Source organism: Rhinoderma darwinii, unplaced genomic scaffold (genome assembly GCF_050947455.1).
Source record: "Rhinoderma darwinii isolate aRhiDar2 unplaced genomic scaffold, aRhiDar2.hap1 Scaffold_2245, whole genome shotgun sequence".
Lineage (NCBI taxonomy): Eukaryota > Metazoa > Chordata > Amphibia > Anura > Rhinodermatidae > Rhinoderma > Rhinoderma darwinii.
Window position 1 is genome coordinate 18498 of NW_027462564.1, and position 16446 is coordinate 34943.

General features: G+C 41.7%; 73 pseudogenes; all 73 read right to left on the reverse strand.

Annotated features, from left to right (window-relative positions):
- Position 1: 1 nt before the first annotated feature.
- On the reverse strand, positions 2-120 carry LOC142702016 (5S ribosomal RNA; annotated as a pseudogene).
- A 67-nt stretch (positions 121-187) lies between these two features.
- LOC142701951 (5S ribosomal RNA) lies at positions 188-306 on the reverse strand (annotated as a pseudogene).
- A 67-nt stretch (positions 307-373) lies between these two features.
- Positions 374-492, reverse strand: LOC142701923 (5S ribosomal RNA; annotated as a pseudogene).
- Positions 493-559: 67 nt separating this feature from the next.
- Positions 560-678, reverse strand: LOC142701797 (5S ribosomal RNA; annotated as a pseudogene).
- Positions 679-1117: 439 nt separating this feature from the next.
- On the reverse strand, positions 1118-1236 carry LOC142701986 (5S ribosomal RNA; annotated as a pseudogene).
- A 67-nt stretch (positions 1237-1303) lies between these two features.
- Positions 1304-1422, reverse strand: LOC142701887 (5S ribosomal RNA; annotated as a pseudogene).
- A 90-nt stretch (positions 1423-1512) lies between these two features.
- On the reverse strand, positions 1513-1631 carry LOC142701817 (5S ribosomal RNA; annotated as a pseudogene).
- A 67-nt stretch (positions 1632-1698) lies between these two features.
- LOC142701826 (5S ribosomal RNA) lies at positions 1699-1817 on the reverse strand (annotated as a pseudogene).
- A 67-nt stretch (positions 1818-1884) lies between these two features.
- On the reverse strand, positions 1885-2003 carry LOC142701824 (5S ribosomal RNA; annotated as a pseudogene).
- A 67-nt stretch (positions 2004-2070) lies between these two features.
- Positions 2071-2189, reverse strand: LOC142701957 (5S ribosomal RNA; annotated as a pseudogene).
- Positions 2190-2279: 90 nt separating this feature from the next.
- On the reverse strand, positions 2280-2398 carry LOC142701828 (5S ribosomal RNA; annotated as a pseudogene).
- A 67-nt stretch (positions 2399-2465) lies between these two features.
- LOC142701891 (5S ribosomal RNA) lies at positions 2466-2584 on the reverse strand (annotated as a pseudogene).
- A 67-nt stretch (positions 2585-2651) lies between these two features.
- Positions 2652-2770, reverse strand: LOC142701827 (5S ribosomal RNA; annotated as a pseudogene).
- Positions 2771-2837: 67 nt separating this feature from the next.
- Positions 2838-2956, reverse strand: LOC142701786 (5S ribosomal RNA; annotated as a pseudogene).
- A 67-nt stretch (positions 2957-3023) lies between these two features.
- LOC142701970 (5S ribosomal RNA) lies at positions 3024-3142 on the reverse strand (annotated as a pseudogene).
- A 253-nt stretch (positions 3143-3395) lies between these two features.
- LOC142701883 (5S ribosomal RNA) lies at positions 3396-3514 on the reverse strand (annotated as a pseudogene).
- A 438-nt stretch (positions 3515-3952) lies between these two features.
- LOC142701798 (5S ribosomal RNA) lies at positions 3953-4071 on the reverse strand (annotated as a pseudogene).
- Positions 4072-4324: 253 nt separating this feature from the next.
- LOC142701991 (5S ribosomal RNA) lies at positions 4325-4443 on the reverse strand (annotated as a pseudogene).
- A 67-nt stretch (positions 4444-4510) lies between these two features.
- LOC142701843 (5S ribosomal RNA) lies at positions 4511-4629 on the reverse strand (annotated as a pseudogene).
- Positions 4630-4696: 67 nt separating this feature from the next.
- Positions 4697-4815, reverse strand: LOC142702001 (5S ribosomal RNA; annotated as a pseudogene).
- Positions 4816-5627: 812 nt separating this feature from the next.
- On the reverse strand, positions 5628-5746 carry LOC142701829 (5S ribosomal RNA; annotated as a pseudogene).
- Positions 5747-5999: 253 nt separating this feature from the next.
- On the reverse strand, positions 6000-6118 carry LOC142701889 (5S ribosomal RNA; annotated as a pseudogene).
- Positions 6119-6371: 253 nt separating this feature from the next.
- LOC142701792 (5S ribosomal RNA) lies at positions 6372-6490 on the reverse strand (annotated as a pseudogene).
- Positions 6491-6557: 67 nt separating this feature from the next.
- On the reverse strand, positions 6558-6676 carry LOC142701931 (5S ribosomal RNA; annotated as a pseudogene).
- A 67-nt stretch (positions 6677-6743) lies between these two features.
- On the reverse strand, positions 6744-6862 carry LOC142701860 (5S ribosomal RNA; annotated as a pseudogene).
- Positions 6863-7115: 253 nt separating this feature from the next.
- Positions 7116-7234, reverse strand: LOC142701837 (5S ribosomal RNA; annotated as a pseudogene).
- Positions 7235-7301: 67 nt separating this feature from the next.
- Positions 7302-7420, reverse strand: LOC142701960 (5S ribosomal RNA; annotated as a pseudogene).
- A 67-nt stretch (positions 7421-7487) lies between these two features.
- Positions 7488-7606, reverse strand: LOC142701949 (5S ribosomal RNA; annotated as a pseudogene).
- Positions 7607-7673: 67 nt separating this feature from the next.
- On the reverse strand, positions 7674-7792 carry LOC142702017 (5S ribosomal RNA; annotated as a pseudogene).
- Positions 7793-7859: 67 nt separating this feature from the next.
- LOC142701969 (5S ribosomal RNA) lies at positions 7860-7978 on the reverse strand (annotated as a pseudogene).
- Positions 7979-8045: 67 nt separating this feature from the next.
- Positions 8046-8164, reverse strand: LOC142701926 (5S ribosomal RNA; annotated as a pseudogene).
- A 67-nt stretch (positions 8165-8231) lies between these two features.
- Positions 8232-8350, reverse strand: LOC142701933 (5S ribosomal RNA; annotated as a pseudogene).
- A 67-nt stretch (positions 8351-8417) lies between these two features.
- On the reverse strand, positions 8418-8536 carry LOC142701946 (5S ribosomal RNA; annotated as a pseudogene).
- Positions 8537-8603: 67 nt separating this feature from the next.
- Positions 8604-8722, reverse strand: LOC142702018 (5S ribosomal RNA; annotated as a pseudogene).
- A 253-nt stretch (positions 8723-8975) lies between these two features.
- On the reverse strand, positions 8976-9094 carry LOC142701815 (5S ribosomal RNA; annotated as a pseudogene).
- Positions 9095-9162: 68 nt separating this feature from the next.
- Positions 9163-9281, reverse strand: LOC142701788 (5S ribosomal RNA; annotated as a pseudogene).
- Positions 9282-9348: 67 nt separating this feature from the next.
- On the reverse strand, positions 9349-9467 carry LOC142701934 (5S ribosomal RNA; annotated as a pseudogene).
- A 67-nt stretch (positions 9468-9534) lies between these two features.
- LOC142701947 (5S ribosomal RNA) lies at positions 9535-9653 on the reverse strand (annotated as a pseudogene).
- Positions 9654-9720: 67 nt separating this feature from the next.
- Positions 9721-9839, reverse strand: LOC142701953 (5S ribosomal RNA; annotated as a pseudogene).
- A 67-nt stretch (positions 9840-9906) lies between these two features.
- On the reverse strand, positions 9907-10025 carry LOC142701840 (5S ribosomal RNA; annotated as a pseudogene).
- Positions 10026-10092: 67 nt separating this feature from the next.
- Positions 10093-10211, reverse strand: LOC142701799 (5S ribosomal RNA; annotated as a pseudogene).
- A 67-nt stretch (positions 10212-10278) lies between these two features.
- On the reverse strand, positions 10279-10397 carry LOC142701961 (5S ribosomal RNA; annotated as a pseudogene).
- A 67-nt stretch (positions 10398-10464) lies between these two features.
- LOC142702019 (5S ribosomal RNA) lies at positions 10465-10583 on the reverse strand (annotated as a pseudogene).
- Positions 10584-10836: 253 nt separating this feature from the next.
- LOC142701905 (5S ribosomal RNA) lies at positions 10837-10955 on the reverse strand (annotated as a pseudogene).
- Positions 10956-11022: 67 nt separating this feature from the next.
- On the reverse strand, positions 11023-11141 carry LOC142701885 (5S ribosomal RNA; annotated as a pseudogene).
- A 67-nt stretch (positions 11142-11208) lies between these two features.
- On the reverse strand, positions 11209-11327 carry LOC142701984 (5S ribosomal RNA; annotated as a pseudogene).
- A 67-nt stretch (positions 11328-11394) lies between these two features.
- LOC142701919 (5S ribosomal RNA) lies at positions 11395-11513 on the reverse strand (annotated as a pseudogene).
- Positions 11514-11580: 67 nt separating this feature from the next.
- Positions 11581-11699, reverse strand: LOC142701812 (5S ribosomal RNA; annotated as a pseudogene).
- Positions 11700-11766: 67 nt separating this feature from the next.
- Positions 11767-11885, reverse strand: LOC142701849 (5S ribosomal RNA; annotated as a pseudogene).
- Positions 11886-11952: 67 nt separating this feature from the next.
- On the reverse strand, positions 11953-12071 carry LOC142701813 (5S ribosomal RNA; annotated as a pseudogene).
- Positions 12072-12138: 67 nt separating this feature from the next.
- Positions 12139-12257, reverse strand: LOC142701796 (5S ribosomal RNA; annotated as a pseudogene).
- A 67-nt stretch (positions 12258-12324) lies between these two features.
- Positions 12325-12443, reverse strand: LOC142701897 (5S ribosomal RNA; annotated as a pseudogene).
- A 67-nt stretch (positions 12444-12510) lies between these two features.
- Positions 12511-12629, reverse strand: LOC142701830 (5S ribosomal RNA; annotated as a pseudogene).
- Positions 12630-12696: 67 nt separating this feature from the next.
- On the reverse strand, positions 12697-12815 carry LOC142702012 (5S ribosomal RNA; annotated as a pseudogene).
- Positions 12816-12882: 67 nt separating this feature from the next.
- Positions 12883-13001, reverse strand: LOC142701850 (5S ribosomal RNA; annotated as a pseudogene).
- Positions 13002-13068: 67 nt separating this feature from the next.
- Positions 13069-13187, reverse strand: LOC142701983 (5S ribosomal RNA; annotated as a pseudogene).
- Positions 13188-13254: 67 nt separating this feature from the next.
- LOC142702002 (5S ribosomal RNA) lies at positions 13255-13373 on the reverse strand (annotated as a pseudogene).
- Positions 13374-13440: 67 nt separating this feature from the next.
- Positions 13441-13559, reverse strand: LOC142701875 (5S ribosomal RNA; annotated as a pseudogene).
- A 67-nt stretch (positions 13560-13626) lies between these two features.
- On the reverse strand, positions 13627-13745 carry LOC142702003 (5S ribosomal RNA; annotated as a pseudogene).
- A 67-nt stretch (positions 13746-13812) lies between these two features.
- Positions 13813-13931, reverse strand: LOC142701892 (5S ribosomal RNA; annotated as a pseudogene).
- A 67-nt stretch (positions 13932-13998) lies between these two features.
- Positions 13999-14117, reverse strand: LOC142701908 (5S ribosomal RNA; annotated as a pseudogene).
- Positions 14118-14184: 67 nt separating this feature from the next.
- Positions 14185-14303, reverse strand: LOC142702028 (5S ribosomal RNA; annotated as a pseudogene).
- Positions 14304-14370: 67 nt separating this feature from the next.
- Positions 14371-14489, reverse strand: LOC142701801 (5S ribosomal RNA; annotated as a pseudogene).
- Positions 14490-14556: 67 nt separating this feature from the next.
- On the reverse strand, positions 14557-14675 carry LOC142701831 (5S ribosomal RNA; annotated as a pseudogene).
- A 67-nt stretch (positions 14676-14742) lies between these two features.
- Positions 14743-14861, reverse strand: LOC142702024 (5S ribosomal RNA; annotated as a pseudogene).
- Positions 14862-14928: 67 nt separating this feature from the next.
- On the reverse strand, positions 14929-15047 carry LOC142701940 (5S ribosomal RNA; annotated as a pseudogene).
- Positions 15048-15114: 67 nt separating this feature from the next.
- On the reverse strand, positions 15115-15233 carry LOC142701917 (5S ribosomal RNA; annotated as a pseudogene).
- A 67-nt stretch (positions 15234-15300) lies between these two features.
- Positions 15301-15419, reverse strand: LOC142701853 (5S ribosomal RNA; annotated as a pseudogene).
- Positions 15420-15486: 67 nt separating this feature from the next.
- LOC142701846 (5S ribosomal RNA) lies at positions 15487-15605 on the reverse strand (annotated as a pseudogene).
- Positions 15606-15672: 67 nt separating this feature from the next.
- LOC142702020 (5S ribosomal RNA) lies at positions 15673-15791 on the reverse strand (annotated as a pseudogene).
- Positions 15792-15858: 67 nt separating this feature from the next.
- On the reverse strand, positions 15859-15977 carry LOC142701994 (5S ribosomal RNA; annotated as a pseudogene).
- A 67-nt stretch (positions 15978-16044) lies between these two features.
- LOC142701808 (5S ribosomal RNA) lies at positions 16045-16163 on the reverse strand (annotated as a pseudogene).
- A 67-nt stretch (positions 16164-16230) lies between these two features.
- Positions 16231-16349, reverse strand: LOC142702022 (5S ribosomal RNA; annotated as a pseudogene).
- Positions 16350-16446: the final 97 nt, after the last annotated feature.

Here is a 16446-nt window from a genome sequence, read left to right on the forward strand (position 1 = left end):
AAGTCAACCGCACCACGGATTCCCAGACAGTCTCCCACACTGGTACTAGCGAGGCCTTAAGCTGTGTAACTTCTGCGATCTGACGAGAGCAGGGACATTCAGCTTAGAATGGCCATTGACATTAAATGCTTTAATCCATAGTCCTTTTTAATCGATTGTGAAACAAAATCTAAACGACATAATAAAAATTCAACCGCACCACGGACTCCCAGACAGTCTCCCACACTGGTACTAGCGAGGCCTTAAGCTGTGTAACTTCTGCGAACTGACGAGAGCAGGCACATTCAGCTTAGAATGGCCATTGACTTTAAATGCTTTAATCCATAGTCCTATTTAATCTATTGTGAAACAAAATCTAAACGACATAATAAAAAGTCAACCGCACCACGGATTCCCAGACAGTCTCCCACACTGGTACTAGCGAGGCGTTAAGCTGTGTAACTTCTGCGATCTAACGAGAGCAGGCACATTCAGCTTAGAATGGCCATTGACATTAAATGCTTTAATCCATAGTCCTTTTTAATCGATTGTGAAACAAAATCTAAACGACATAATAAAAAGTCAAACGCACCACGGATTCCCAGACAGTCACCCACACTGGTACTAGCGAGGCCTTAAGCTGTGTAACTTCTGCGATCTGACGAGAGCAGGCACATTCAGCTTAGAATGGCCATTGACATTAAAAGCCTTAATCCATAGTCCTATTTAATCTATTGTAAAACAAAATCTAAACAACATAATAAAAAGTCAACCGCACCACGGATTCATAGACAGTCTCCCACACTGGTACTAGCGAGGCCTTAAGCTGTGTAACTTCTGCGATCTGACGAGAGCAGGCACATTAAGCTTAGAATAGCCATTTACATTAAAAGCCTTAATCCATAGTCCTATTTAATCTATTGTGAAACAAAATCTAAACAACATAATAAAAAGTTAACCGCACCACGGACTCCCAGACAGTCTCCCACACTGGTACTAGCGAGGCCTTAAGCTGTGTAACTTCTGCGAACTGACGAGAGCAGGCACATTCATCTTAGAATGGCCATTGACATTAAATGCTTTAATCCATAGTCCTATTTAATCTATTGTGAAACAAAATCTAAACGACATAATAAAAAGTCAACCGCACCACGGATTCCCAGACAGTCTCCCACACTGGTACTAGCGAGGCGTTAAGCTGTGTAACTTCTGCGATCTAACGAGAGCAGGCACATTCAGCTTAGAATGGCCATTTACATTAAATGCTTTAATCCATAGTCCTCTTTAATCGATTGTGAAACAAAATCTAAACGACATAATAAAAAGTCAAACGCACCACGGATTCCCTGACAGTCTCCCACACTGGTACTAGCGAGGCCTTAAGCTGTGTAACTTCTGCGATCTGACGAGAGCAGGCACATTCAGCTTAGAATGGCCATTGACATTAAAAGCCTTAATCCATTGACATTAAAAGCCTTAATCCATAGTCCTATTTAATCTATTGTGAAACAAAATCTAAACAACATAATAAAAAGTCAACCGCACCACGGATTCCCAGACAGTCTCCCACACTGGTACTAGCGAGGCCTTAAGCTGTGTAACTTCTGCGTTCTGACGAGAGCAGGCACATTCAGCTTTGAATGGCCATTGACATTAAATGCTTTAATCCATAGTCCTATTTAATCTATTGTGAAACAAAATCTAAACTACATAATAAAAAGTCAACCGCACCACGGATTCTCAGACAGTCTCCCACACTGGTACTAGCGAGGCCTTAAGCTGTGTAACTTCTGCGATCTGACGAGAGCAGGCACATTCAGCTTAGAATGGCCATTGACATTAAATGCTTTAATCCATAGTCCTTTTTAATCGATTGTGAAACAAAATCTAAACGACATAATAAAAAGTCAACCGCACCACGGATTCCCAGACAGTCTCCCACACTGGTACTAGCGAGGCCTTAAACTGTGTAACTTCTGCGATCTGACGAGAGCAGGGACATTCAGCTTAGAATGGCCATTGACATTAAATGCTTTAATCCATAGTCCTTTTTAATCGATTGTGAAACAAAATCTAAACGACATAATAAAAATTCAACCTCACCACGGATTCCCAGACAGTCTCCCACACTGGTACTAGCGAGGCCTTAAGCTGTGTAACTTCTGCGATCTAACGAGAGCAGGCACATTCAGCTTAGAATGGCCATTGACATTAAAAGCCTTAATCCATTGACATTAAAAGCCTTAATCCATAGTCCTATTTAATCTATTGTGAAACAAAATCTAAACAACATAATAAAAAGTCAACCGCACCACGGATTCCCAAACAGTCTCCCACACTGGTACTAGCGAGGCCTTAAGCTGTGTAACTTCTGCGATCTGACGTGAGCAGGGACATTCAGCTTAGAATGGCCATTGACATTAAATGCTTTAATCCATAGTCCTTTTTAATCGATTGTGAAACAAAATCTAAACGACATAATAAAAATTCAACCGCACCACGGATTCCCAGACAGTCTCCCACACTAGTACTAGCGAGGCCTTAAGCTGTGTAACTTCTGCGTTCTGACGAGAGCAGGCACATTCAGCTTTGAATGGCCATTGACATTAAATGCTTTAATCCATAGTCCTATTTAATCTATTGTGAAACAAAATCTAAACTACATAATAAAAAGTCAACCGCACCACGGATTCTCAGACAGTCTCCCACACTGGTACTAGCGAGGCCTTAAGCTGTGTAACTTCTGCGATCTGACGAGAGCAGGCACATTCAGCTTAGAATGGCCATTGACATTAAATGCTTTAATCCATAGTCCTTTTTAATCGATTGTGAAACAAAATCTAAACGACATAATAAGAAGTCAACCGCACCACGGATTCCCAGACAGTCTCCCACACTGGTACTAGCGAGGCCTTAAACTGTGTAACTTCTGCGATCTGATGAGAGCAGGGACATTCAGCTTAGAATGGCCATTGACATTAAATGCTTTAATCCATAGTCCTTTTTAATCGATTGTGAAACAAAATCTAAACGACATAATAAAAATTCAACCGCACCACGGATTCCCAGACAGTCTCCCACACTGGTACTAGCGAGGCCTTAAGCTGTGTAACTTTTACGATCTGACGAGAGCAGGCACATTCAGCTTAGAATGGCCATTGACGTTAAATGCTTTAATCCATAGTCCTATTTAATCTATTGTGAAACAAAATCTAAACGACATAATAAAAAGTCAACCGCACCACGGATTCCCAGACAGTTTCCCACACTGGTACTAGCGAGGCGTTAAGCTGTGTAATTTCTGCGATCTAACGAGAGAAGGCACATTCAGCTTAGAATGTCCATTGACATTAAAAGCCTTAATCCATAGTCCTATTTAATCTATTGTGAAACAAAATCTAAACAACATAATAAAAAGTCAACCGCACCACAGATTCCCAGACAGTCTCCCACACTGGTACTAGCAAGGCCTTAAGCTGTGTAACTTCTGCGATCTGACGAGAGCAGGGACATTCAGCTTAGAATGGCCATTGACATTAAATGCTTTATTCCATAGTCCTTTTTAATCGATTGTGAAACAAAATCTAAACGACATAATAATAATTGACCGCACCACGGATTCCCAGACAGTCTCCCACACTGGTACTAGCGAGGCCTTAAGCTGTGTAACTTCTGCGATCTGACGAGAGCTGGCACATTCAGCTTAGAATGGCCATTGACATTAAATGCTTTAATCCATAGTCCTTTTTAATCGATTGTGAAACAAAATCTAAACGACATAATAAAAAGTCAACCGCACCACGGATTCCCAGACAGTCTCCCACACTGGTACTAGCGAGGCCTTAAGCTGTGTAACTTCTGCAATCTGACAAGAGCAGGCACATTCAGCTTACAATGGCCATTGACATTAAAAGCCTTAATCCATAGTCCTATTTAATCTATTGTGAAACAAAATCTAAACAACATAATAAAAAGTCAACCGCACCACGGATTCCCAGACAGTATCCCACAATAGTACTAGCGAGGCCTTAAGCTGTGTAACTTCTGCGATCTGACGAGAGCAGGCACATTCAGCTTAGAATGGCCATTGACATTAAATGCTTTAATCCATAGTCCTTTTTAATCGATTGTGAAACAAAATCTAAACGACATAATAAAAAGGCAACCGCACCACGGATTCCCAGACAGTCTCTCACACTGGTACTAGCGAGGCTTTAAGCTGTGTAACATCTGCGATCTGACAAGAGCAGGCACATTTAGCTTAGAATGGCCATTGACATTAAATGCTTTAATCCATAGTCCTTTTTAATCGATTGTGAAACAAAATCTAAACGACATAATAAAAATTCAAACTCACCACGGATTCCCAGACAGTCTCCCACACTGGTACTAGCGAGGCCTCAAGCTGTGTAACTTCTGCGTTCTGACGAGAGCAGGCACATTCAGCTTAGAATGGCCATTGACGTTAAATGCTTTAATCCATAGTCCTTTTTAATCGATTGTGAAACAAAATCTAAACGACATAATAAAAAGTCAACCGCACCACGGATTCCCAGACAGTCTCCCACACTGGTACTAGCGAGGCCTTAAGCTGTGTAACTTCTGCAATCTGACGAGAGCAGGCACATTCAGCTTAGAATGGCCATTGACATTAAATGCTTTAATCCATAGTCCTTTTTAATCGATTGTGAAACAAAATCTAAACGACATAATAAAAAGTCAACCGCACCACGGATTCCCAGACAGTCTCCCACACTGGTACTAGCGAGGCCTTAAGCTGTGTAACTTCTGCGATCTGACGAGAGCAGGCACATTCAGCTTAGAATGGCCATTGACATTAAAAGCCTTAATCCATAGTCCTATTTAATCTATTGTGAAACAAAATCTAAACAACATAATAAAAACTCAACCGCACCACGGATTCCCAGACAATCTCCCACACAGGTACTAGCGAGGCCTTAAGCTGTGTAACTTCTGCGATCTGACGAGAACAGGGACATAAAGCTTAGAATGGCCATTGACATTAAATGCTTTAATCCATAGTCCTTTTTAATCTATTGTGAAACAAAATCTAAACGACATAATAAAAATTCAACCGCACCACGGATAACCCAGACAGTCTCCCACACTGGTACTAGCGAGGCCTTAAGCTGTGTAACTTCTGCGTTCTGACGAGAGCAGGCACATTCAGCTTAGAATGGCCATTGACGTTAAATGCTTTAATAAATAGTCCTATTTAATCTATTGTGAAACATAATCTAAACGACATAATAAAAAGTCACCTGCACCACGAATTCCCAGACAGTCTCCCACACTGGTACTAGCGAGGCGTTAAGCTGTGTAACTTCTGCGATCTAACGAGAGCAGGCACATTCAGCTTAGAATGGCCATTGACATTAAATGCTTTAATCCATAGTCCTTTTTAATCGATTGTGAAAGAAAATCTAAACGACATAATAAAAAGTCAACCGCACCGCGGATTCCTAGACAGTTTCCCACACTGGTACTAGCGAGGACTTACGCTGTGTAACTTCTGCGATCTGACGAGAGCAGGCACATTCAGCTTAGAATGGCCATTGACATTAAAAGCCTTAATCCATAGTCCTATTTAATCTATTGTGAAACAAAATCTAAACAACATAATAAAAAGTCAACCGCACCACGGATTCCCAGACAGTCTCCCACACTGGTACTAGCAAGGCCTTAAGCTGTGTAACTTCTGCGATCTGACGAGAGCAGGGACATTCAGCTTAGAATGGCCATTGACATTAAATGCTTTAATCCATAGTCCTTTTTAATCGATTGTGAAACAAAATCTAAACGACATAATAAAAATGCAACCGCACCACGGATTCCCAGACAGTCTCCCACACTGGTACTAGCGAAGCCTTAAGCTGTGTAACTTCTGCGTTCTGACGAGAGCAGGCACATTCAGCTTAAAATGGCCATTCACGTTAAATGCTTTAATCCATAGTCCTTTTTAATCGATTGTGAAACAAAATCTAAACGACATAATAAAAATTCAACCGCACCACGGATTCCCAGACAGTCTCCCACACTGGTACTAGCGAGGCCTTGAGCTGTGTAACTTCTGCGTTCTGACGAGAGCAGGCACACTCAGCTTAGAATGGCCATTGACGTTCAATGCTTTAATCCATAGTCCTATTTAATCTATTGTGAAACAAAATCTAAACGACATAATAAAAAGTCGACTGCACCACGGATTCCCAGACATTCTCCCACACTGGTACTAGCGAGGCCTTAAGCTGTGTAACTTCAGCGATCTGACGAGAGCAGGCACATTCAGCTTAGAATGGCCATTGACATTAAATGCATTAATCCATAGTCCTTTTTAATCGATTGTGAAACAAAATCTAAACGACATAATAAAAAGTCAACCGCACCACGGATTCCCAGACAGTCTCCCACACTGGTACTAGCAAGGCCTTAAGCTGTGTAACTTCTGCGATCTGACGAGAGCAGGCACATTCAGCTTAGAATGGCCATTGACATTAAATGCTTTAATCCATAGTCCTTTTTAATCGATTGTGAAACTGAATCTAAACGACATAATAAAAAGTCAACCGCTCCACGGATTCCCAGACTGTCTCCCACACTGGTACTAGCGAGGCCTTAAGCTGTGTAACTTCTGCGATCTGACGAGAGCAGGGACATTCAGCTTAGAATGGCCATTGACATTAAATGCTTTAATCCATAGTCCTTTTTAATCGATTGTGAAACAAAATCTAAACGACATAATAAAAATTCAACCGCACCACGGATTCCCAGACAGTCTCCCACACTGGTACTAGCGAGGCCTTAAACTGTGTAACTTCTGCGTTCTGACGAGAGCAGGCACATTCAGCTTAGAATGGCCATTGACATTAAATGCTTTAATCCATAGTCCTTTTTAATCGATTGTGAAACAAAATCTAAACGACATAATAAAAATTCAACCGCACCACGGATTCCCAGACAGTCTCCCACACTGGTACTAGCGAAGCCTTAAGCTGTGTAACTTCTGCGTTCTGACGAGAGCAGGCACATTCAGCTTAAAATGGCCATTCACGTTAAATGCTTTAATCCATAGTCCTTTTTAATCGATTGTGAAACAAAATCTATACGACATAATAAAAATTCAACCGCACCACGGATTCCCAGACAGTCTCCCACACTGGTACTAGCGAGGCCTTGAGCTGTGTAACTTCTGCGTTCTGACGAGAGCAGGCACATTCAGCTTAGAATGGCCATTGACGTTCAATGCTTTAATCCATAGTCCTATTTAATCTATTGTGAAACAAAATCTAAACGACATAATAAAAAGTCAACTGCACCACGGATTCCCAGACATTCTCCCACACTGGTACTAGCGAGGCCTTAAGCTGTGTAACTTCAGCGATCTGACGAGAGCAGGCACATTCAGCTTAGAATGGCCATTGACATTAAATGCATTAATCCATAGTCCTTTTTAATCGATTGTGAAACAAAATCTAAACGACATAATAAAAATTCAACCGCACCACGGATTCCCAGACAGTCTCCCACACTGGTACTAGCGAGGCCTTAAGCTGTGTAACTTCTGCGATCTGACCAGAGCAGGCACATTCAGCTTAGAATGGCCATTGACATTAAATGCTTTAATCCATAGTCCTTTTTAATCGATTGTGAAACAAAATCTAAACGACATAATAAAAAGTCAACCGCACCACGGATTCCCAGACAGTCTCCCACACTGGTACTAGCGAGGCCTTAAGCTGTGTAACTTCTGCGATCTGACGAGAGCAGGGACATTCAGCTTAGAATGGCCATTGACGTTAAATGCTTTAATCCATAGTCCTATTTAATCTATTGTGAAACAAAATCTAAACAACATAATAAAAAGTCAACCACACCACGGATTCCCAGACAGTCTCCCACACTGGTACTAGCGAGGCCTTAAGCTGTGTAACTTCGGCGATCTGGCGAGAGCAGGCACATTCAGCTTAGAATGGCCATTGACGTTCAATGCTTTAATCCATAGTCCTATTTAATCTATTGTGAAACAAAATCTAAACGACATAATAAAAAGTCAACTGCACCACGGATTCCCAGACATTCTCCCACACTGGTACTAGCGAGGCCTTAAGCTGCGTAACTTCAGCGATCTGACGAGAGCAGGCACATTCAGCTTAGAATGGCCATTGACATTAAATGCATTAATCCATAGTCCTTTTTAATCGATTGTGAAACAAAATCTAAACGACATAATAAAAAGTCAACCGCTCCACGGATTCCCAGACTGTCTCCCACACTGGTACTAGCGAGGCCTTAAGCTGTGTAACTTCTGCGATCTGACGAGAGCAGGGACATTCAGCTTAGAATGGCCATTGACATTAAATGCTTTAATCCATAGTCCTTTTTAATCGATTGTGAAACAAAATCTAAACGACATAATAAAAATTCAACCGCACCACGGATTCCCAGACAGTCTCCCACACTGGTACTAGCGAGGCCTTAAACTGTGTAACTTCTGCGTTCTGACGAGAGCAGGCACATTCAGCTTAGAATGGCCTTTGACGTTCAATGCTTTAATCCATAGTCCTATTTAATCTATTATGAAACAAAATCTAAACGACATAATAAAAAGTCAACCGCACCACGGATTCCCAGACAGTCTCCCACACTGGTACTAGCGAGGCCTTAAGCTGTGTAACTTCTGCGATCTGACGAGAGCAGGGACATTCAGCTTAGAATGGCCATTGACGTTAAATGCTTTAATCCATAGTCCTATTTAATCTATTGTGAAACAAAATCTAAACGACATAATAAAAAGTCAACCGCACCACGGATTCCCAGATAGTCTCCCACACTGGTACTAGCGAGGCGTTAAGCTGTGTAATTTCTGCGATTTAACGAGAGCAAGCACATTCAGTTTAGAATGGCCATTGACATTAAATGCTTTAATCCATAGTCCTTTTTAATCGATTGTGAAACAAAATCTAAACGACATAATAAAAAGTCAACCGCACCACAGATTCCCAGACAGTCTCCCACACTGGTACTAGCGAGGCCTTAAGCTGTGTAACTTCTGCGATCTGACGAGAGCAGGGACATTCAGCTTAGAATGGCCATTGACATTAAATGCTTTAATCCATAGTCAATTTTTAATCGATTGTGAAACAAAATCTAAACGACATAATAAAAAGTCAACCGCACCACGGATTCCCAGACAGTCTCCCACACTGGTACTAGCGAGGCCTTAAGCTGTGTAACTTCTGCGATCTGACGAGAGCAGGCACAGTCAGCTTAGAATGGCCATTGACATTAAATGCTTTAATCCATAGTCCTTTTTAATCGATTGTGAAACAAAATCTAAACGACATAATAAAAAGTCAACCGCTCCACGGATTCCCAGACTGTCTCCCACACTGGTACTAGCGAGGCCTTAAGCTGTGTAACTTCTGCGATCTGACGAGAGCAGGGACATTCAGCTTAGAATGGCCATTGACATTAAACGCTTTAATCCATAGTCCTTTTTAATCGATTGTGAAACAAAATCTAAACGAAATAATAAAAATTCAACCGCACCACGGATTCCCAGACAGTCTCCCACACTGGTACTAGCGAGGCCTTAAACTGTGTAACTTCTGCGTTCTGACGAGAGCAGGCACATTCAGCTTAGAATGGCCTTTGACGTTCAATGCTTTAATCCATAGTCCTATTTAATCTATTGTGAAACAAAATCTAAACGACATAATAAAAAGTCAACCGCACCACGGATTCCCAGACAGTCTCCCACACTGGTACTAGCGAGGCCTTAAGCTGTGCAACTTCGGCGATCTGACGAGAGCAGGCACATTCAGCTTAGAATGGCCATTGACATTAAATTCTTTAATCCATAGTCCTTTTTAATCAATTGTGAAACACAATCTAAACGACATAATAAAAAGTCAACCACACCACGGATTCCCAGACAGTCTCCCACACTGGTACTAGCGAGGCCTTAAGCTGTGTAACTTCTGCGATCTGACGAGAGCAGGGACATTCAGCTTAGAATGGCCATTGACATTAAATGCTTTAATCCATAGTCCTTTTTAATCGATTGTGAAACAAAATCTAAACGACATAATAAAAATTCAACCGCACCACGGATTCCCAGACAGTCTCCCACACTGGTACTAGCGAGGCCTTAAGCTGTGTAACTTCTGCGTTCTGACGAGAGCAGGCACATTCAGCTTAGAATGGCCATTGACGTTCAATGCTTTAATCCATAGTCCTATTTAATCTATTGTGAAACAAAATCTAAACAACATAATAAAAAGTCAACCGCACCACGGATTCCCAGCCAGTCTCCCACACTGGTACTAGCGAGGCCTTAAGCTGTGTAACTTCGGCGATCTGGCGAGAGCAGGCACATTCAGCTTAGAATGGCCATTGACATTAAATGCTTTAATCCATAGTCCTTTTTAATCGATTGTGAAACAAAATCTAAACGACATAATAAAAAGTCAACCGCACCACGGATTCCCAGACAGTCTCCCACACTGGTACTAGCGAGGCCTTAAGCTGTGTAACTTCTGCGATCTGACGAGAGCAGGGACATTCAGCTTAGAATGGCCATTGACGTTAAATGCTTTAATCCATAGTCCTATTTAATCTATTGTGAAACAAAATCTAAACGACATAATAAAAAGGCAACCGCACCACGGATTCCCAGACAGTCTCACACACTGGTACTAGCAAGGCGTTAAGCTGTGTAACTTCTGCGATCTAACGAGAGCAGGCACATTCAGTTTAGAATGGCCATTGACATTAAATGCTTTAATCCATAGTCCTTTTTAATCGATTGTGAAACAAAATCTAAACAACATAATAAAAAGTCAACCGCACCACGGATTCCCAGACAGTCTCCCACACTAGTACTAGCGAGGCCTTAAGCTGTGTAACTTCTGCGATCTGACGAGAGGAGGCACATTCAGCTTAGAATGGCCATTGACATTAAATGCTTTAATCCATAGTCCTATTTAATCTATTGTGAAACAAAATCTAAACGACATAATAAAAAGTCAACCGCACCACAGATTCCCAGACAGTCTCCCACACTGGTACTAGCGAGGCCTTAATCTGTGTAACTTCTGCGATCTGACGAGAGCAGGCACATTCAGCTTAGAATGGCCATTGACATTAAATGCTTTAATCCATAGTCCTTTTTAATCGATTGTGAAACAAAATCTAAACGACATAATAAAAAGTCAACTGCACCACGGATTCCCAGACAGTCTCCCACACTGGTACTAGCGAGGCCTTAAGCTGTGTTACTTCTACGATCTAACGAGAGCAGGCACATTCAGTTTAGAATGGCCATTGACATTAAATGCTTTAATCCATAGTCCTTTTTAATCGATTGTGAAACAAAATCTAAACGACATAATAAAAAGTCAACCGCACCACGGATTCCCAGACAGTCTCCCACACTGGTACTAGCGAGGCCTTAAGCTGTGTTACTTCTACGATCTGACGAGAGCAGGGACATTCAGCTTAGAATGGCCATTGACATTAAATGTTTTAATCCATAGTCCTTTTTAATCGATTGTGAAACAAAATCTAAACGACATAATAAAAAGTCAACCGCACCACGGATTCCCAGACAGTCTCCCACACTGGTACTAGTGAGGCCTTAAGCTGTGTAACTTCAGCGATCTGATGAGAGCAGGCACATTCAGCTTAGAATGGCCATTGACATTAAAAGCCTTAATCCAAAGACCTATTTAATCTATTGTGAAACAAAATCTAAACGACATAATAAAAAGTCAACCGCACCACGGATTCCCAGACAGTCTCCCACACTGGTACTAGCGAGGCCTTAAGCTGTGTTACTTCTGCGATCTGACGAGAGCAGGGACATTCAGCTTAGAATGGCCATTGACATTAAATGCTTTAATCCATAGTCCTATTTAATCTATTGTGAAACAAAATCTAAACGACATAATAAAAAGTCAACCGCACCACGGATTCCCAGACAGTCTCCCACACTGGTACTAGTGAGGCCTTAAGCTGTGTAACTTCAGCGATCTGATGAGAGCAGGCACATTCAGCTTAGAATGGCCATTGACATTAAAAGCCTTAATCCAAAGACCTATTTAATCTATTGTGAAACAAAATCTAAACGACATAATAAAAAGTCAACCGCACCACGGATTCCCAGACAGTCTCCCACACTGGTACTAGCGAGGCCTTAAGCTGTGTAACTTCTGCGATCTGATGAGAGCAGGCACATTCAGCTTAGAATGGCCATTGACATTAAAAGCCTTAATCCATAGTCCTATTTAATCTATTGTGAAACAAAATCTAAACAACATAATAAAAAGTCAACCGCACCACGGATTCCCAGACAGTCTCCCACACTGGTACTAGCAAGGCCTTAAGCTGTGTAACTTCTGCGATCTGACGAGAGCAGGCACATTCAGCTTTGAATGGCCATTGACATTAAAAGCCTTAATCCATAGTCCTATTTAATCTATTGTGAAACAAAATCTAAACAACATAATAAAAAGTCAACCGCACCACGGATTCCCAGACAGTCTCCCACACTGGTACTAGCAAGGCCTTAAGCTGTGTAACTTCTGCGATCTGACGAGAGCAGGGACATTCAGCTTAGAATGGCCATTGACATTAAATGCTTTAATCCATAGTCCTTTTTAATCGATTGTGAAACAAAATCTAAACGACATAATAAAAATTCAACCACACCACGGATTCCCAGACAGTCTCCCACACTAGTACTAGCGAGGCCTTAAGCTGTGTAACTTCTGCGTTCTGACGAGAGCAGGCACATTCAGCTTAGAATGGCGATTGAAGTTAAATGCTTTAATCCATAGTCCTATTTAATCTATTGTGAAACAAAATCTAAACGACATAATAAAAAGTCAACCGCACCACGGATTCCCAGACAGTCTCCGACACTGGTACTAGCGAGGCCTTAAGCTGTGTAACTTCTGCGATCTGACGAGAGCAGGCACATTCAGCTTAGAATGGCCATTGACATTAAATGCTTTAATCCATAGTCCTTTTTAATCGATTGTGAAACAAAATCTAAACGACATAATAAAAAATCAACCGCACCACAGATTCCCAGACAGTCTCCCACTCTGGTACTTGCCAGGCCTTAAGCTGTGTAACTTCTGCGATCTGACAAGAGCAGGCACATTCAGCTTAGAATGGCCATTGACATTCAATGCTTTAATCCATAGTCCTTTTTAATCGATTGTGAAACAAAATCTAAACGACATAATAAAAAGTCAACCGCACCACGGATTCCCAGACAGTCTCCCACACTGGTACTAGCGAGGCCTTAAGCTGTGTAACTTCTGCGATCTGACGAGAGCAGGCACATTCAGCTTAGAATGGCCATTGACGTTAAATGCTTTAATCCATAGTCCTATTTAATCTATTGTGAAACAAAATCTAAACGACATAATAAAAAGTCAACCGCACCACGGATTCCCAGACAGTCTCCCACACTGGTACTAGCGAGGGCTTAAGCTGTGTAACTTCTGCGATCTGACGAGAGCAGGCACATTCAGCTTAGAATGGCCATTGACATTAAATGCTTTAATCCATAGTCCTTTTTAATCGATTGTGAAACAAAATCTAAACGACATAATAAAAAGTCAACCGCACCACGGATTCCCAGACAGTCTCCCACACTGGTACTAGCGAGGCCTTAAGCTGTGTAACTTCTGCGATCTGACGAGAGCAGGCACATTCAGCTTAGAATGGCCATTGACGTTCAATGCTTTAATCCATAGTCCTATTTAATCTATTGTGAAACAAAATCTAAACTACATAATAAAAAGTCAACCGCACCACGGATTCCCAGACAGTCTCCCACACTGGTACTAGCAAGGCCTTAAGCTGTGTAACTTCGGCGATCTGACGAGAGCAGGCACATTCAGCTTAGAATGGCCATTGACATTAAATGCACTAATCCATAGTCCTTTTTAATCGATTGTGAAACAAAATCTAAACGACATAATAAAAATTCAACCGCACCACGGATTCCCAGACAGTCTCCCACACTGGTACTAGCGAGGCCTTAAGCTGTGTAACTTCTGCGATCTGACGAGAGCAGGCACATTCAGCTTAGAATGGCCATTGCCATTAAATGCTTTAATCCATAGTCCTTTTTAATCGATTGTGAAACAATATCTAAACGACATAATAAAAAGTCAACTGCACCACGGATTCCCAGACAGTCTCCCACACTGGTACTAGCGAGGCCTTAAGCTGTGTAACTTCTGCGATCTGACGAGAGCAGGGACATTCAGCTTAGAATGGCCATTGACGTTAAATGCTTTAATCCATAGTCCTTTTTAATCTATTTTGAAACAAAATCTAAACGACATAATAAAAAGTCAACCGCACCACGGATTCCCAGACAGTCTCCCACACTGGTACTAGCGAGGCCTTAGGCTGTGTAACTTCTGCGATCTGATGAGAGCAGGCACATTCAGCTTAGAATGGCCATTGACATTAAAAGCCTTAATCCATAGTCCTATTTAATCTATTGTGAAACAAAATCTAAACAACATAATAAAAAGTCAACCGCACCACGGATTCCCAGACAGTCTCCCACACTGGTACTAGCAAGGCCTTAAGCTGTGTAACTTCTGCGATCTGACGAGAGCAGGGACATTCAGCTTAGAATGGCCATTGACATTAAATGCTTTAATCCATAGTCCTTTTTAATCGATTGTGAAACAAAATCTAAACGACATAATAAAAGTTCAACCGCACCACGGATTCCCAGACAGTCTCCCACACTAGTACTAGCGAGGCCTTAAGCTGTGTAACTTCTGCGTTCTGACGAGAGCAGGCACATTCAGCTTAGAATGGCGATTGACGTTAAATGCTTTAATCCATAGTCCTATTTAATCTATTGTGAAACAAAATCTAAACGACATAATAAAAAGTCAACCGCACCATGGATTCCCAGACAGTCTCCGACACTGGTACTAGCGAGGCCTTAAGCTGTGTAACTTCTGCGATCTGACGAGAGCAGGCACATTCAGCTTAGAATGGCCATTGACATTAAATGCCTTAATCCATAGTCCTTTTTAATCGATTGTGAAACAAAATCTAAACGACATAATAAAAAGTCAACCGCACCACAGATTCCCAGACAGTCTCCCACTCTGGTACTAGCCAGGCCTTAAGCTGTGTAACTTCTGCGATCTGACAAGAGCAGGCACATTCAGCTTAGAATGGCCATTGACTTTAAATGCTTTAATCCATAGTCCTTTTTAATCGATTGTGAAACAAAATCTAAACGACATAATAAAAAGGCAACCGCACCACGGATTCCCAGACAGTCTCCCACACTGGTACTAGCGAGGCCTTAAGCTGTGTAACTTCTGCGATCTGACGAGAGCAGGGACATTCAGCTTAGAATGGCCATTGACATTAAATGCTTTAATCCATAGTCCTTTTTAATCGATTGTGAAACAAAATCTAAACGACATAATAAAAATTCAACCGCACCACGGATTCCCAGACAGTCTCCCACACTGGTACTAGCGAGGCCTTAAGCTGTGTAACTTCTGCGATCTGACGAGAGCAGGCACATTCAGCTTAGAATGGCCATTGACGTTAAATGCTTTAATCCATAGTCCTTTTTAATCGATTGTGAAACAAAATCTAAACGACATAATAAATAGTCAACCGCACCACGGATTCCCAGACAGTCTCCCACACTGGTACTAGCGAGGCCTTAAGCTGTGTAACTTCTGCGATCTGACGAGAGCAGGGACATTCAGCTTAGAATGGCCATTGACATTAAATTCTTTAATCCATAGTCCTTTTTAATCGATTGTGAAACAAAATCTAAACGACATAATAAAGATTCAACCGCACCACGGATTCACAGACAGTCTCCTACACTGGTACTAGCGAGGTCTTAAGCTGTGTAACTTCTGCGATCTGACGAGAGCAGGCACATTCAGTTTAGAATGGCCATTGACATTAAATGCTTTATTCCATAGTCCTTTTTAATCGATTGTGAAACAAAATCTAAACAACATAATAAAAAGTCAACCGCACCACGGATTCCCAGACAGTCTCCCACACTGGTACTAGCGAGGCCTTAAGCTGTGTAACTTCTGCGATCTGATGAGAGCAGGCACATTCAGCTTAGAATGGCCATTGACATTAAATGCTTTAATCCATAGTCCTTTTTAATCGATTGTGAAACAAAATCTAAACGACATAATAAATAGTCAACCGCACCACGGATTCCCAGACAGTCTCCCACACTGGTACTAGCGAGGCCTTAAGCTGTGTAACTTCTGCGATCTGACGAGAGCAGGGACATTCAGCTTAGAATGGCCATTGACATTAAATTCTTTAATCCATAGTCCTTTTTAATCGATTGTGAAACAAAATCTAAACGACATGATAAAGATTCAACCGCACCACGGATTCACAGACAGT